The 16,601-nt window shown below is 39.7% G+C and overlaps 1 long non-coding RNA gene and 1 gene segment (V, D, J or C); one reads left to right on the top strand and one right to left on the bottom strand.

The window, feature by feature from the left end:
• Positions 1-16,601, top strand: part of LOC127506555 (Ig kappa chain V-III region MOPC 63-like) — a 76,390-nt gene that overhangs the window by 50,123 nt on the left and 9,666 nt on the right.
• LOC127506591 (uncharacterized) lies at positions 12,691-14,234 on the bottom strand. Its single transcript, XR_007928061.1, has 2 exons — positions 13,806-14,234; positions 12,691-13,638 (listed from the first exon to the last, which is right to left on the bottom strand). It is a non-coding gene; the product is annotated as an uncharacterized LOC127506591 (long non-coding RNA).

The raw sequence follows: 16,601 nt of genomic DNA, 5'->3' as shown, positions 1-16,601 counted from the left end.
TTAATCCGCCGTCCTTTTTCTTGACAAAGAAGAATCCTGAGGCTGCCGGTGATGTGGACGGGCGGATAAATCCTTTAGCTAGTTCCTCCTCGATGTAGGCTTTCATTGCTGCTGACTCGGGTTGTGACAGGGGAAAGATCCTGCCCTTGGGAGGTGTGGTTCCAGGCAACAGGTCGATGGCACAGTCCCCGGGACGATGAGGAGGTAGTTCGGTGGACTTGTTCTTACTGAAGGAAACAGCCAGATCGGAATATTCTTCGGGTATGTTAAGTTTCTCCGTGTCAGAATCATGGAGTGCAGCGGCTTGAACTGGCAGAGGAGTGATTTGTTTCAAGCAGTTTGCATGGCAGTTAACGTCCCATTGTACAATCTGACCTTCTTTCCAGGAAACGTGTGGGTTATGGGTTCTGAGCCAGGGCAGACCAAGGATCACGGGGTTATTGGGTGAATGGATAACATAGAAGCGGATGAGTTCATGGTGAAGGGCCCCTACTTGCAAGGCGAGCTCGTCAGTGATATGGACCACTTTGCCTCCACCGATGGGCTTCCCATCTAGCGCCTCCACTGTCAACAGGGAATTACAGTCTGTTAGAGAGATGTTCCGGCTCCAGAATCCAGCAGGGCGTGAGTGGATAGACGTTGGCCATTTACGATAATCTGAATGGGAATTTTGAAGCAGTTGGAGGAGGAGTTAGAGTGATGTGGAGAACTCACCGCTTTGGGGTTGGAGGACTGAGGTCGTACGGGGCAGTTAATCTTGACATGGCCAGCCTGGCCGCAATAGAGACACAGGTGTAGTTGTCGTCTCCTTTCTCTCTCTTCGGGAAGTAGCGGAGTGTAGCTGAGTTGCATGGGTTCCAGAGCGGGTCCGGCTGAGGCGGATAGCCGAACGGGTCGTCGGGTGCGTAGCAGATTATCAATGTGAATGGCCAGTTCGATGAAAGCGTTGAGCGAGCTTCCCTCATCCCGGCACGCGAGTTCAGCTTGTAATTCCAGTGATAGTCCCCTTCGGAAAAGCAGCTTTAATGTGTCCTCGACCCAGTTCGTTTGAGCGGTGAGAGTGCGAAAGTTCAGCGCATACTCAGCTGCTGTTTGTTTACCTTGGCTGAGAGACAGTAACTGGTCGCCGGCGCTCTTGCCTCCTTCGGGATGTTCGAAAACTTCTTTAAAGCTTCGCAAGAAGTCCTGGAAGGTGGGGAACATGGGGCTGTCATCTCTCCACACCGCGGTGGCCCAATCCAGTGCTTTGCCAGTGAGCAGGGAACACACAAACGATATCCGACTGGATTCGGTGGGATACAGAGACGGTTGCTGGTTGATGAACAGGGAGCATTGGAGAAGGAACCCCTTACATCTGGCGGGAGTGCCATCAAACTTTTCTGGGAGCGCTAGGCGAGGATTGACTGCAGGGGAGGCCACGAAGCCTGGATTGGCGGGAACAACGGGTGGCGGCGTGGCGGCTTCGGTAGGGCTGAATCGGAGGCCTTGGAGCGTTTTCACCAGCTCTTCGGTAAGGGAAGTCAAGCGGTTAAGTTGATGTTGATGCACCGCTAGCTGGTTGGCCTGGGCAGTTAATTCAGATGAAATCTGCATGAGGGCTGCTGGATCACTGTTTGGCGAAGTCTTCTGTAATGATGAGTCGACAGAATGTGGATCCATTTGCAGCTGTTTATTAAGAGAACTTACAGAGCAGACAGGGCAAAGGCAGAGGCATAAACTGGGACAGGCAATGGTCGAGGCTGGCGGCAGACAAACAGAGTCAGTGTACAGGCAAGGATCAGGGCAGGCAGCAAACAATCACAGTCCAAGAAAAAGGCAAAGATCAGGGCAGGCAGCAAAGGGTCACAGAGAATAAACAGTCCAAACGATAACAGGTAACAGTCCACGGGAAAACGCTCAGAAATGATCACCAAGGCAAATCAAGACTTCGCGATGTGTGTGTGTATGAGTGTGTCTTAAATAGTGTGAGTGTGATGTGGTGCAGGTGTGTGTGCAATCAGTCCCAGGAATGAGGGCCCATGGGAGACGTAGTCCGAATGAGAACTGATCAGTATTCCGGTGATGGCTCCCTCCGGCGGTCCGGAGGAAGGGCCGAGGGAGCCACATTCGTGACACGGTGTTTTTGGAAATTAAATTCTTTACAAACATCAGTTCCTGAGAGTAAATTGCATCTGTTCAGCCGGGAATGCTACACCATGTATTTATGACAACAAACCATCAAGTAAAATGTAGGTGTAATCTTCACTCTCTCCTTTCAGGCTCTTATTAACTCTATCACCAAATCAGCATTCTTTCATCTCCCAGCTCCGTCCCTTTATCAGTGTCAAAGACGGTGAAACTATTTGTCATCACGCCTTGATTACTGTAATACCTGCTCGACCCTGTTAGCTGAGAGTTTGTTCACAGTCAGGATCAGCTTTATTACCAGCTGTTCTTGCACACACTAGGAATTTTCCTTGGTAGTGGAGCTTTCAGTATAAATAATAATAATAATAATAATAATAATAATAATAATAATAATAATAGGTTCAAGTGAACTACAAGTAGTAGCTAAATACATGTTTTGAATACAGAGATAGTATGTTAAAAGCACATTTTAGTTCATATTCATGGTGTCTCAAAATAAAAGTTGAGTACACTTAGATGTTCTTAAGATTATTTCAAGAAGTACTAAAGAAGAATTTTTAGTATATTAAGTACAAAATTATTGTGAGAAAATAGAGCTAAAAAGTACATTATGGAAGTGTACTTTTTTTTTTTTTTTTTTCATCTGGGGAAGTAAGCAAGGGATATAAGATTAAATGTCACATGTTTACTTAGTACATCACAATAAATAAATGAAGTTTCTGAAAGTTTGAATACACCATTGTTTGTGATCCTCCATCAGCAGCTGCAGTATCTCTCAGCTGTATCAGTGCATCACTGTGACGTCTGACTGACCGAGGTTTTTGTACCACTCTTTATCACTGTGTGAACACATAACCACTAGGACAGTGTACACTCTGACAGTAATAATCTCCTGTATCTTCAGTCTGGACTCCACTGATGGTCAGAGTGAAATCACTGCCAGATCCACTGCCACTGAATCTAGATGGAGTTCCAGTATAACGGCTTGTTGCATAATATATGAGGAGTTTAGGAGCTTCTCCAGGTTTCTGTAAGTACCAGTGTAGGTAACTACTACCACACACTGCACTGCTGGTTTTACAGTTTATCCTGACTTCTTGTCCTGGTTGAGCTGTTAGTATTGCTGGAGTCTGTGTTACAGTGTACTGTCCTCTACACTCTGAGAGGAAAAAAAAAAAAAAAACATATATTACACATTTTAAGACAATTAATAATGATTGTAAAAATTGTATTACACAAACCTTGAGCAAACAGTGTGAGAGTCCAGATGAAGAAGGTGATTTTGTTCATTGTTGTTCTTTTGTCTTGTGTGATGATGAAGATTGTGTTCTGTTCTGCTCTCAGTCATGAAGTGTTAAACTCACAGCACTATAAACACTCTCAGAGCACTGAAGCATGTGTGACAATGCAAAGAAGTGGGCAGGATTTACAACAGACAAACTAATATACACCAGAGTTACAGAATGATAATTTACATTCTCACTAATGTTAGTTTTAGTTAGTTCAGTAGTTTTTTTTTTTTTTATTCTGACCACTGAGACACTGAGGATCAGTGTTGGGGGTAACATTAGTAATCAGATTACTTTTTTCAAGTAGCTAGTAAAGTAACGCATTACTTTTAAATTTACAACATTTTTTTTTTTTTTTTTTTTTTAAATAAGTTACTCAAGTTACTTGTTTTCCCATGTATTGACTGACAGCTCTCCTGTCCTCATGTTGAGAGAAATAAAGTGCGGAGGTGTTGTGTGTGAATGATGGTTATTGTATAGTCTAAATGTGAAGATGCATTTACTCTTCTCACTTACACAAAATGTAAGTGTCAGTATTCCTCAAAATGAATAAAAACAGTGAAATGCAATCTTGAAATGTATTTATTTTTAAATTTTATTGCTGAACTTTCTTCTCCTGTATCCTATTCTTCTGCAATCCAGAATGGCAGCACAGCCTAAAGGTTTGTTTGAGCTGCGCCCTCTACTGTACAGCTGGGAATTTGCATTTCCTTCAGCCTGAGGCTTATTCATTTCACTTTTGGTGTGAAATGAAACTTTTTTTTAAAAAACAAGTCCAGCCCAGGTGAGAAAAAGTAACACAAAAGTAATGTAATGCATTACTTTCCACAATTAGTTACTGAATGCTGAGGATGTGCAGATGAACGTCCATCTCTGTGTCCATATTCAGTCATGTGACCAGTTTGACTGACAGTTTGACTCCGGCTTTAATAACACAACTGTGTTTGGTTTATTTATCATCAGCACTGAGAAATTTATGAGGAATCATGTGACCAAGTCTCTGCTACATAATGTGAAATTTACATACATACTATTTACTATATCAGAATAATATTGTGACGAGCAGGGCGGGGCGAGAGCCGTGAGAGAACAGCACCAGGCCGGTGGCGTGATTGCTAAGGAGCGTCACCTGCGCACTGCACCGATCACGTATCTCTCATGGAGGAGCGACGACAGTGAAGGATGAGAGAGGACCAGGCCTGGACTTTATGTTATGTTTTTATTATGTTTGTGTGGGCGGCAGTCACCCGTTTACTTTCATTTTGTATTTATTTTGTATTAAAGTAATGTTGAACGTTTGCCGGTTCCCACCCTCCTTCTTCCCACAACAATGAACTGTGTTACAAATATCTATGAACTTTAAAGGAGTTAACTAGTTAGCTGAGGTTCGGGAGCGGCGCCGCGCCTCAACCAATCACCTGACTTCTCAAAACCTACAGTACTGTTTGTCTTGTTCTCTTGAACCCTCCCTTCCCCTCCCTCTCTCTTATCCATTCAACCATCCTTATCATCCCCTCTTCTCTTCCTTTCCAGGTTGTATCGGGGGTCCTAATCATTCAGATCAACCTGACTATCATCCCCTTCCCCTTCATCCTCTCCCTATTTATCCCTAACTTTCTTCAGTAAATAATTCTCCAACATTCATGGATGTGGTGTGGGCCTTGATCGTGAAATGTCCTTTAAATCGAAAAGCGGATTAATAATCGGCACAGCTGACGATGAATGTGCTCAGATTGTCTTCAGTGTTGAGGAGACTGGTGAGTCTCACCTTGATACGTGTAAAGTAAAAATTATACTAAATTGAATGAATGAATGAATGAACAAATGAACGAATGAATGATCATGTGTATCTCAGCAGGTTTTTATCAGATGTGCTTCAGTAATTTCCACAGTCGCTTTGGGATCATGCAGGTTTTCCTAAACTTTGGTGTGTATTACAAGGAAGAGAAGAAAAAGACAAGAGAAGAAAAAGGAAGAAAAGAAGAAAAAGAAAGAAGAGGATATGAAACAGATAAACAGTTCATTGTCCTGTATTGTAGTAAAAAACAACTGCATCTAGCAGAAACAAACACATCCTTACTGTAATGTGGGCGACAAACCCCGCTGTTAACAAACACTAAACCTGCGTCTGCTTCATCTACATTTATAACCTGATCTCCAGTAATTATTTGAGTCAGACACGACTGTTTCTTCAACATCAGACTTTTTAAAATGTGAAATGGGTTTATTTATTTATTGCTCCTTTTAGTAATAACAAGGTCTTATCTGAACTTTCCCAGTGTATCTCCAGAAACAAGAGAAGCAGTGGATTCCAGTAACATGAAGCTCCTGTGAGGACGCTGAACATCTGCTGATGGAGCTGCTCTATTCTGAGAGGAACAGAATCACCTGATGATCAAATATGAGTTTCACTGTCCACACTTTATTCTCTGAAATGAGTCAGAAGAGTTGGACTAATGGAGAGATGAGGTTTGTTCATGTTAAAAATACATGATCACAAATCAAGAATCTGCTGTTCTGACAGTAATTGTGTAAGAATGTAAATGTTTCTGTGGCTCAAATGGAAAGCATCACGTCCAGACAGCAGAAGTGACTGAATTCAGTCTGTTCAGTTTGATTGACAGGGATCATATATTACACCTAAAACATGATGATCATATTAAACACTGACTCATTCTCTTCATAAACACAAGATTGATGTTGATTTAGATGATCTAGTGTTATTAGTGTTTGTCTGTGATCAGTGTTGTGTGTGATTGTGTTGTATGAGCAGCTGCAGCTGAAAGTCATGTTTGTTGGTTGATGAAGAAGAGCTCTTGATCATGTCATGTTCAGTTCATAGAGCTATAAACACATTCAGAGGAGTGAAGCATGTGCCGCTCATGTAAAACACCCTCTGAATGCAAAAGACAGAAGAGAGATCAGGACGATATACATTCAGAGTCCAATAGTTTTACTGACAGGGTTAAAAGAAAGGCTTTACATCACCAAAGCACAGTAACAGTAAATATACAGAGTCAGACACACACATTTACACATCATTCTCTACAGGACACAACTGAATGATTCCTGGTGGTTCAGGAATCATAAGACTTGGAGCATAAACATAAACCTTGTTCGCTGTATACAAACTGTAGTAAAGCTTTTAGTAAAGCTAATAGGCTCAGTAGCTTCTGCGGCATGAACACAAGCATGTAGTCCGCTATTGTTGTTGTTGTTGTTGTTACGTGACGTAGCGATGTCTGACTAGGGTCGAGACGTGGGGGGATGACATCATCGTTTCACTAAATTGGCAGATTGGTGGATGAAACACGATGCATTAAGAGCCGGGGGGTGAAAACTTTTTGAATTTGAAGATCAAGGTAAATTGTACTTAATTTGTCTTCAGGGAAACATGTAAGTGTTTTCTGTTGCTTCCGAAGGGCGGTACTAAATGAAAAAAATGATATTTCAACAAAAAAAAAAAAAATTTGAACATCTGCATCCTGTTCAAAAGTTTTCACCCCCGACTCTTAATGCATCATGTTTCCTTCTGGAGCATCAGTGAATGTTTGAAACTTTTTTAATAGTTGTGTTTGAGTCCCTCAGTTGTCCTCAGTGTGAAAAGATGGATCTCAAAATCATTCAGTCACTGCTGGAAAGGGTTCAAATATGCAAAAAATCCTCAAACTGAATAATCTGCAGGACCTGGAGATTTTTTCTGAAGAACAGAGCTCAGTTTAACTGCTCAGAACAAACAAGAGACTCATGAACAACCATCACAAAACAAACAAACAGTCGTAGATCATCCAGGTAACCACACACAGTATAAAGAATCAAGGGTTCCCAAACTTTTGAACAGGGCCATTTTAATAAATTCAGCTATTTTTTTGTCTTGTGGACTATATGTAAATATATTTTATGTAAAATATCTTACTCAGAACAGTACTAAATAAAAAATAACATGCATTTTGTATGATTTCTCTTCTGCAAGGGGTTCCCGAACTTTCCCGAACCACTGTAGTATGTTAAAAGCACATTTTAGTTCATATTCATGGTGTCTCAAAATAACACAGTTAAGTACACTTAGATGATCTTAAGATTATCTCAAGAAGTACTAAAGAAGAATTTTTAGTATATTACAGTTTTTTCTGAATGCTTAAACCCTAACAGTGATTCTTATAGCACAATTTCTAAAACTATTAATACTTATAGCAAAACCACTCACTGAGTTTGCAAAACTAAAAGCACAAACACTGCTTTGCACTCAGTTTGCAATTTTGTAACACACACTTTGCAAAACTGTAGGTACAATCCACTGCACAGCACTCTTTTTGCGGAACTGTAAACACAACTCACTGCTTTACACTCAATTTCCAAACGATCAACACACTCCTAGCAAAACTATACACATGTATGGCTATTATTTACACTATTTTGCCAACTGTCTGGCACACTGTCACATGTGAAATCTGTTTTAGATAATTAGTGCACTTTGCAATCAGCCTAAGCACTATAAATAAGCCACAGGTAAGCTGTCTGTGTGGAGTACAATGGAGGGAGCAGGAAGAGTGAGAATTAGAGGAGGCCGAGGAAGAGGACGTGGAGGTGAAGAAGTAGGAGGAAGAGGAGGAGGAAGAGGACGCGGAGGTGAAGAAGCGAGAGGGAGAGGACGACAAGGACAAGGAGGTGAAGTTAGAGGAAGAGGACAAGGAGGAGCAAGAGGAGGACGAGGAGGGGGAAGAGGAATTGTAAGAAGAGTAAGAAATAGAATTACTGATGACATCAGAGCTACAATAGTGGACCATGTATTCAACCATGAAGTGACCCTGAGGGAAGCTGGCCAACGGGTTCAGCCTAACTTGAGCCGCTACACTGTAGCAAGCATCATAAGGACATTTTGAAATGAGAATCGGTTAGTGCAGTCACTTTGCATTAAGTTTTGTAGCACTGCCATACTCTAATGAGAAACACAACAATACCATACATGTAAAAATACTGAAATTGTTACTTTACAGAATTGCTAGACGTCCAGATGCTGGGGGCAGAGGAAGAATGTTCACTGATACACCCATATAGTCAATATGGTGATTGCAAATAATTCCATAAGGCTACGAGAAATTCAGCAGTGCATAATTGAGGATGACACCACCTTCCAAAACATACACAATGTGAGCATTTCTGTATTATGTCGTGTACTTGCCCGCAACAGAATCCGAATGAAACGAATCTACAGAGTCCCTTTTGAAAGAAACAGTGAACGTGTAAAACAACTGCGATATGACTATGTGCAGGTAAGCTATAGTATCATTGGTACTGAATCTGGAAGTGCATACTGTAGTACTGTGCACGGGCCTGCTGTGCTGCATTTGTTTTGTCTTGTCCAGAGAGTGATGGAGCTAGAGGCAGAAGGCAGGTTTTAACCTCACTAAAACGACGTGGCAGGAACATTATTGGACACCGTGCCATAATCAATGTCCCAGGACAATGTGGTGGTAACATAACTATGTGTGCAGCTATAAGTCAAAATGGTTTTGTTCACCATCATGCAACCCTAGGCCAATATAACACTGCACACATTATTACATTCCTGGACACCTTACATGACATGCTCACTAATGTTCAGAGACCAGAGCAGACCAGATACGTCATCATATGGGACAATGTTAGTTTCCATAGGGCTGCTTTGGTCCGCAACTGGTTTACAGATCACCCACTCTTCACTGTACTCAACCTCCCCCCATACTCTCCATTCTTGAATCTAATTGAAGAGTTCTTCTCTGCCTGATGCTGGAAGGTCTATGACCGTCATCCCCATCAACGCATAACCCTTTTACAGGCAATGGAAGAGGCATGTGGGGATATCGACCAGGCATCATGTCAGGCCTGGATACGGCATTCCAGAAGATATTTTCCCCGGTGCCTTGGACTAGAGGACACTGCATGTGATGTAGATGAAATTTTGTGGCCGGACCCAGAGAGACGACACGATGTAGACTGATTTTTTTTTTTTTTTTTTTCTTTTCTCAGTGAAATTACTATTTTGTGTTTTGACTTGGAAAAAAACACTTGTGTTTGTTTTGATGTGTGTAAATAAACACCAGAACTTGAAGTTTGGATCCCTGTATGTTTACAGAACTATGACAAAAGTATGACCTCAAACTGACATAGCCTACCTTGTGCACAGAGAAAGCAAAAGCCAGATGTGTTTTTTTATTCATACCATCAGTTTGTAGTTGGCGCATTGTGTGCTTATTAATGTGATGGCTTGTGTTAACTGTTTGATACGAAAATACCATTTTTATGAAGGTTTGAAGAGTTAAGCAAGGTTTATTAGCTTTTGCAAGAGAATTACAATGTTTTGCTGATTTGGTGAAGGGTTTTCTTATTTGTGTGCATCACTGTGACGTCTGACTGACCGAGGTTTTTGTACCACTCTTTATCACTGTGTGAACACAGCACTACCAGAACAGTGTACACTCTGACAGTAATAATCTCCTGTATCTTCAGTCTGGACTCCACTGATGGTCAGAGTGAAATCACTGTCAGATCCACTGCCACTGAATCTAGATGGAGTTCCAGTATAACGGCTTGATGCTTCATATATGAGGAGTTTAGGAGCTTCTCCAGGTTTCTGTAAGTACCAGTGTAAGTAATTATTATTATACACTGCACTGCTGGCTTTACAGTTTATTCTGACTTCTTGTCCTGGTTGAACTGCTGTTATTGATGGACTCTGAGTTACAGTGATCTGTCCTCTACACTCTGAGAGAGAGAGAGAGAGAGAGAGAGAGACAGAGAAAAACTGATATATTACACATTATAAGAGAAGTCATAATCATTGTAAAAATTGTATTACACAAACCTTGAGCAAACAGTGTGAGAGTCCAGATGAAGAAGGTGATTTTGTTCATTGTTGTTCTTTTGTCTTGTGTGATGATGAAGATTGTGTTCTGTTCTGCTCTCAGTCATGAAGTGTTAAACTCACAGCACTATAAACACTCTCAGAGCACTGAAGCATGTGTGACAATGCAAAGTGACTCTCTCTATTTAAATCATTATCCTGAAGACTGTAGATCAGTCTCATTTTATAACAAATACAGGACATAGACACAGAAGCTCTGCACTGCGTTCACTGTGTATGAGTCTGACAGGGTAGAGAAGAGATTGTTGAATAAAGTCGTTATTTTTGTTTTGTTTTTGCACACAAAACAAAACAAACCTCAAAGTTATGTCGTTGCTTTCATAACATGATTAACAATCTGAACTAAATGAATCTTATGATGAGGTTTTTACTGAAAAGTCCATCTTGAATCTTCACTGAAAGTTAGTGTTTGATGAAACAGGTTACAGCAACACACAGGTGTCAAAAAGAACAACTGACTCTCAAAACAAATCACTCCCTCTTACTGTGTGTTAGATTAAAAGACAAGTAAAATAAATAAAATAAAATAAATAAAAACTTTAGTTTTGTAAAGAATGCAATCACAATATATGTGGTGTATGTGTGGAGTCATATTCAACATTTAAATTTAGATGAAACTTACAGTCCTGGCTGTGGTGTGGGTCAGCATCTGTCTGTTCTTGTTCAACACCATCCCCTGGTCAGTTCCTCCACCTGCACCACCCTGGACTTTCTGTTTGTCCATCCCTCTCCGGATCTCCATCCTCCACCGAAGCCTCCTCCATCCATCTGTTGGTGTGAGGTCTCACCTGTCCAGGAGGGGGCGTACTGTCACAGTCTCACTTAGTTTGGACTTTGTTTCAGTTTCCACTTTCCCCCTGTTGAGTTTGTTGCCGGTTGTTAATTTGATTCATCATTCAGTTCAGGTGTGTGTCGTTAACCCATTTTAGCCCACCGGCAACTATAGTTGCTGCAGTGTATAGTTGTCATTTTCCTTTTGTTAGTATTTTTCTAGATGTTATCCATGTTTTATGTCTCAATGACATGCAAGAAAACAACCAAATAAAGGATTTCAAGAACAAAATAAAAGTATTCACTTCCTTCCTGTCACATGAAGCTGTCAACTTCCTACCCATACTTCCAGGAAGAATGGCGAAGGCAAACCCTTCCAAAGAAATGTAATCTTCATGTTACTAATAAATATTTTTTGTTGACATTATATATATATATATATATATATATATATATATATATATATATATATATAAATATATATATAAATAAATGGACAAACCCGGCAATTGGGTTGTTTTAACCCAGCGGTTGGGTTAAATGTTTGCCCAACGTGCTGGGCAGTTTTATTTAAACTATTTTTTTTTTTAAAAATGACTATATGGTTGACTTAAAACGAACCCAAAATAGGTTGGAAATTAAAAATCAGACATAATTACTAGAGGCAACAATAATAATCACAAGGTGAACATTTATTAATAAGCAATTTAATAAATATCTATTGTTTAATTATTATTCATTTAACTTATTAATAAATGCTCATTTATTAACCCTTAAATAAAGGTTAATTTCCAACATACTTTGGGTTCATTTTAAGGAAGCAATACAGTCATTTTTAAACAATTGTTGAGTTAAATAGAGAGAGCAATCTTTCTAAAGCTCTACTGTCCACCCCCATGTCCCGTCTAATTTTTTTCTTCATTCTATTTATTTATTATTTCTTTATTTTCATTTAACTTTTTGATACACACTGCCCTGCTGGGGAAACTTAATGGCTGCACTTTGTTCTGAACTAAGTTCAACCACTTTAAGACAAATGGATTTGTTGTTTGTTTTTTTCATATTCTAGAGATTATAAGCTAGATGCAGCTTTTTTGGGTTCACATCGAATGTTCTTCGACTTTCATACATAATAAATCTGTTTATGAATAAAGATTGATCTGTTGAAAGCAGTTATTTTGAGTTAGATGCCAAATGTTCTCCTCCTAGTTAAATTTTACATTGAGGGGGTGCATACAACATATTTGCCCACCAGCAACTATTGCCGCACATTCAAATATGATTTTCAAGAAAAGAAAAAAAAAAAAAAAAAAAACCTGGGGAAAATAAATGCAGAACATGTTCACATAGGACACTATTAACACGACTATATGCATGAAACCATTCAGAAAAAAATTTGTGCACAAATGGGTTAATTATCCTTGTTTCCCGCTGTACTTCAGATCCTTTGTTTCTGTTCATTGCTGTCGGGTCTTGTCTGTGGTTCAGTTTTGTTGGATTGCTGTTCTCTGGTTGATGATATTCCTGTGGATTTATTAAAGACTGTCTGTTTCCCTTCGTGTTCGTGTGTGTTAACAACACAGCACTGTGACACAAATAGACACTGCCATATTTTTATTAGTGTTACACGCCCTTGATGAAGTTGTGTTTAAAAGATTGAAGGTGTTGTGCTGTTTTTTCATCCTTCCACATTTAAACAGTTTCACATGATCAAGAGTGCAGTTATACTGAATATCAGCACGGCTTTGATTCTACCATAGACACGAAGAGACTGTGAATGTCATATTACTTTTATATAACACTTCTATAAGCAAGAATTTCTAACTTACCTTTCAGACTAAATCTGATTAGTTAGTATGCATATTTTTCCCACAACCACTGGTGAAAGAAACCACTTCTTTCAATCCTGGAGTGAGAGAAAACACATTAAAAACAACTGCTATTTCTGCTTCACTCCACATCGCTCTCTTACTGTGATCTGAAACACAAACAATAAAACATCCCAGTGCTGCCATAATTCATATCAGCACTAATGCTTATTTCATATAAAATAAATGACTACATATACATTTATATTTACTATATTAATTTTAAAAGTCTCTAGAAACTTTGCTAAACATTGTCATTGTGTTGTTTGTGATCCTCCATCAGCAGCTGCAGTATCTCTCAGCTGTATCAGTGCATCACTGTGACGTCTGACTGACCGAGGTTTTTGTACCACTCTTTATCACTGTGTGAACACACAGCTACTAGGACAGTGGTAACTCTGACAGTAATAATCTCCTGTATCTTCAGTCTGGACTCCACTGATGGTCAGAGTGAAATCACTGCCAGATCCACTGCCACTGAATCTAGATGGAGTTCCAGTATAACGGCTTGTTGCATAATATATGAGGAATTTAGGAGCTTCTCCAGGTTTCTGTAAGTACCAGTGTAAGTAATTACCACCATGCACTGCACTGCTGGTTTTACAGTTTATTCTGACTTCTTGTCCTGGTTGAGCTGTTATTGATGGACTCTGAGTTACAGTGTACTGTCCTCTACACTCTGAGAGAAAGAACAAGACAAAGAAGAAAATAATAATGATAATACAATTATAAATTGTAAAAAAAAATATTATCTAAAATTATAAACATTTAATATTTCAAGAGAATAATTTATATATAATATATTTTAAAGGAATTATTAATCATTATTACTATTTTACTACAAACCTTGAGCAAACAGTGTGAGAGTCCAGATGAAGAAGGTGATTGTGTTCATTGTTGTTCTTTTGTCTTGTGTGATGATGAAGATTGTGTTCTGTTCTGCTCTCAGTCATGAAGTGTTAAACTCACAGCACTATAAACACTCTCAGAGCACTGAAGCATGTGTGACAATGCAAAGTGACTCTCTCTATTTAAATCATGTTCTCTTGTGCTTTGGAGGAATGTAGCAGTTTTCACAACTCATGCAATATATTTCTTTAAACAGTGTTATATCAGCACATGATAAACGAATGAATGAGAAATATAGGATATTGTCACATGTATAAACGATCCAAAAAGAGCAGAATGCACAATGAAGATACCTTTAATGAAACAAACATTACTTCAGTAGAAGATGAAGAACAGAGGAGAACTCAGGGTTTAAATACACAGAGGAAGAGAATTAACTGAAACAGAACAGGGCCGTATTTATCAAGCCTCTGAGAATTACTCACAAGAACTCTGCTAAGAATTGACTTGAGAGTAAAACAATTCTTGACTCAAAGCTGCGCTTAAAACTTAATCAAGCACGAACACAAGCATGTAATCCGCTATTGTTATTGTTGTTGCTGTTACGTGACGTAGCGATGTCTGACTAGGGTCGAGACGTGGGGGGATGACATCATAGTTTCACTAAATATACGGATTGGCTGTTCACACAAAAACACAAGGGTGCCAAGATGCCGGATCCGTCTGGACAAAACGCTGATACAAGACAAATTTTTTTACGTATACAGCTAAACACGTCTGGTATTTATCAATATGGATGTGAGCGGTGGATACGATCAAATCTCGCGTCCAATCTCAATCGCAAGTTTTTGAGTTCTTTGACTTTGTGAATACACATAAATGACAGCTTAATGACTTTTTTTTTTTTTTTTTTTTTTTTTTGTGCATTTATTTAACCCAGACAGCCTATAGAAAAAAAAAAAAAAAAATAGAAAAAAAAAGAAAAAAAAAAAAAAATCTTTTTGGCATATTTACCCTTCTAGTAAAACTTTTATATGTGATAAAAAAGAAGCAGAGATAAAAAAATTCAGAGAAATAAAATGTTTTATTAATTATATTAGTATGCAAATTACTGCAGAAAAATATACCTCAATCCATCAGAGTTTAAAAGTGATGATACCACTAAGTGGATGAGAAGATAAGAAGTTGAAGATCCAAATTCAGTCTGGGGGACTCGCCATCTTTCTTTTCCATCAGCGCGGCTTGATGAATCCACACCATGCACGTAAATCACAGCAGAAAAACTTCTACACGTACAACAAAAACTGGCCTGTACACACAGGATAACATTTTTAGAAAACTCATTTTTAAATATATATATATATATATATATATATATATATATATATATACACAGTATCTCACAAAAGTGAGTACATCCCTCACATTTCAGCAACCATTTTATTATATGTTCTCAAGTGAGTAGACAATGTGCAGCTTGTATAGCAGTACAGATTTACCGTCCTCTGAAAATAACTTAACATACAGCCATTATTGTCTAAATAACTGGCAAGAAAAGTAAGTACACTCTAAGTGAACATGTCAAAACTCTGTCCAAAGTGTCAATATTTTGTGTGAGCATCATTGTTATTTAGCACTGCATTAATCCTCTTGGGCATGGAATTCACCAGAGCTGCACAGGTTGTTGCTGGGATCCTCTTCCACTCCTCCATAATGACATTATGGAGCTGCTGGATGTTAGACACATGGCACTTCTCCACCTTCCGCTTGAGGATGTCCCACGGGTGCTCAATAGGGTTCTGGAGATATACTTGGCCACTCCATCACCTTCACCTTCAGCTTTCTCAGCAAGGCAGTTGTCGTCTTGGCAGTGTGTTTGGGGTCATTATCATGCCGTTCAGCCCAGTTTCTGAAGGGAGGGCATCATGTTCTGCTTCAGAATGTCACAGTACATGTTGAGATCCATGTTTCCCTCAATGAACTGTAGCTCCCCAGTACCAGCAGCAATCATGCAGCCCCAGACCATGATGCTACCATCACCATGCTTGACTGTAGGCAAGACACAGTTTTCTTGGTACTCCTCACCAGGGCGTCGCCACACATGCTGGACACCGTCTTGTGAGCCAGCTTCAGAAGAGGCTTCCTTCTGGGACGACGGCCATGCAAACCGTCTTGTTGCAGTGTGCGGCGTATGGTCTGAACACTGACAAGCTGACCTTCCGCTTCTGCAACCTCTAATGCAATGCTGGCAGCACTCATGCATCTGTTTTTTGAAGCCAGCTTCTGCACCTGAGGCACAGCACAAGGTCTCAACTTCTTTGATTCAACTTCTGTGGCCTGTTCCAAGTGGAACCCGTCTTGGAAAACTTCTCTCTATGACCCTGGCCGTTGTGCTGTAACTCAGTTTCAGGGTGTTACCGATCTTCTTATAGCCTAGGCCATCTTTGTGGAGAGCAACAATTCTAATTCTCAAATCCTCAGAGAGTTCTTTGCCATGAGGTGCCATGTTGAACATCTAGTGATCAGTATGAGAGAATTGTACTCAAAGCACCAATTTTTAACTGCTCTAATACAAGATACACACATGTGTATGGTCCTGTCAAGCAGATAAAAACATGAACATGATGAATAGGACATGTGGCTTTGCATGGTTAAACAACATACAACTGTTATCACTTAGGGTGTACTCACTTTTGTTGCCAGCTATTTAGACAATAATGGCTGTATGTTGAGTTATTTTCAGAGGACAGTAAATCTGTACTCCTATACAAGCAGCACATTGACTACTCTAAA

This window comes from Ctenopharyngodon idella, chromosome 24, assembly GCF_019924925.1.
Source record: "Ctenopharyngodon idella isolate HZGC_01 chromosome 24, HZGC01, whole genome shotgun sequence".
NCBI lineage: Eukaryota > Metazoa > Chordata > Actinopteri > Cypriniformes > Xenocyprididae > Ctenopharyngodon > Ctenopharyngodon idella.
The sequence above is the reverse complement of the archived record's forward strand: the minus strand, read 5'-3'. Positions and strand labels throughout refer to the sequence as shown.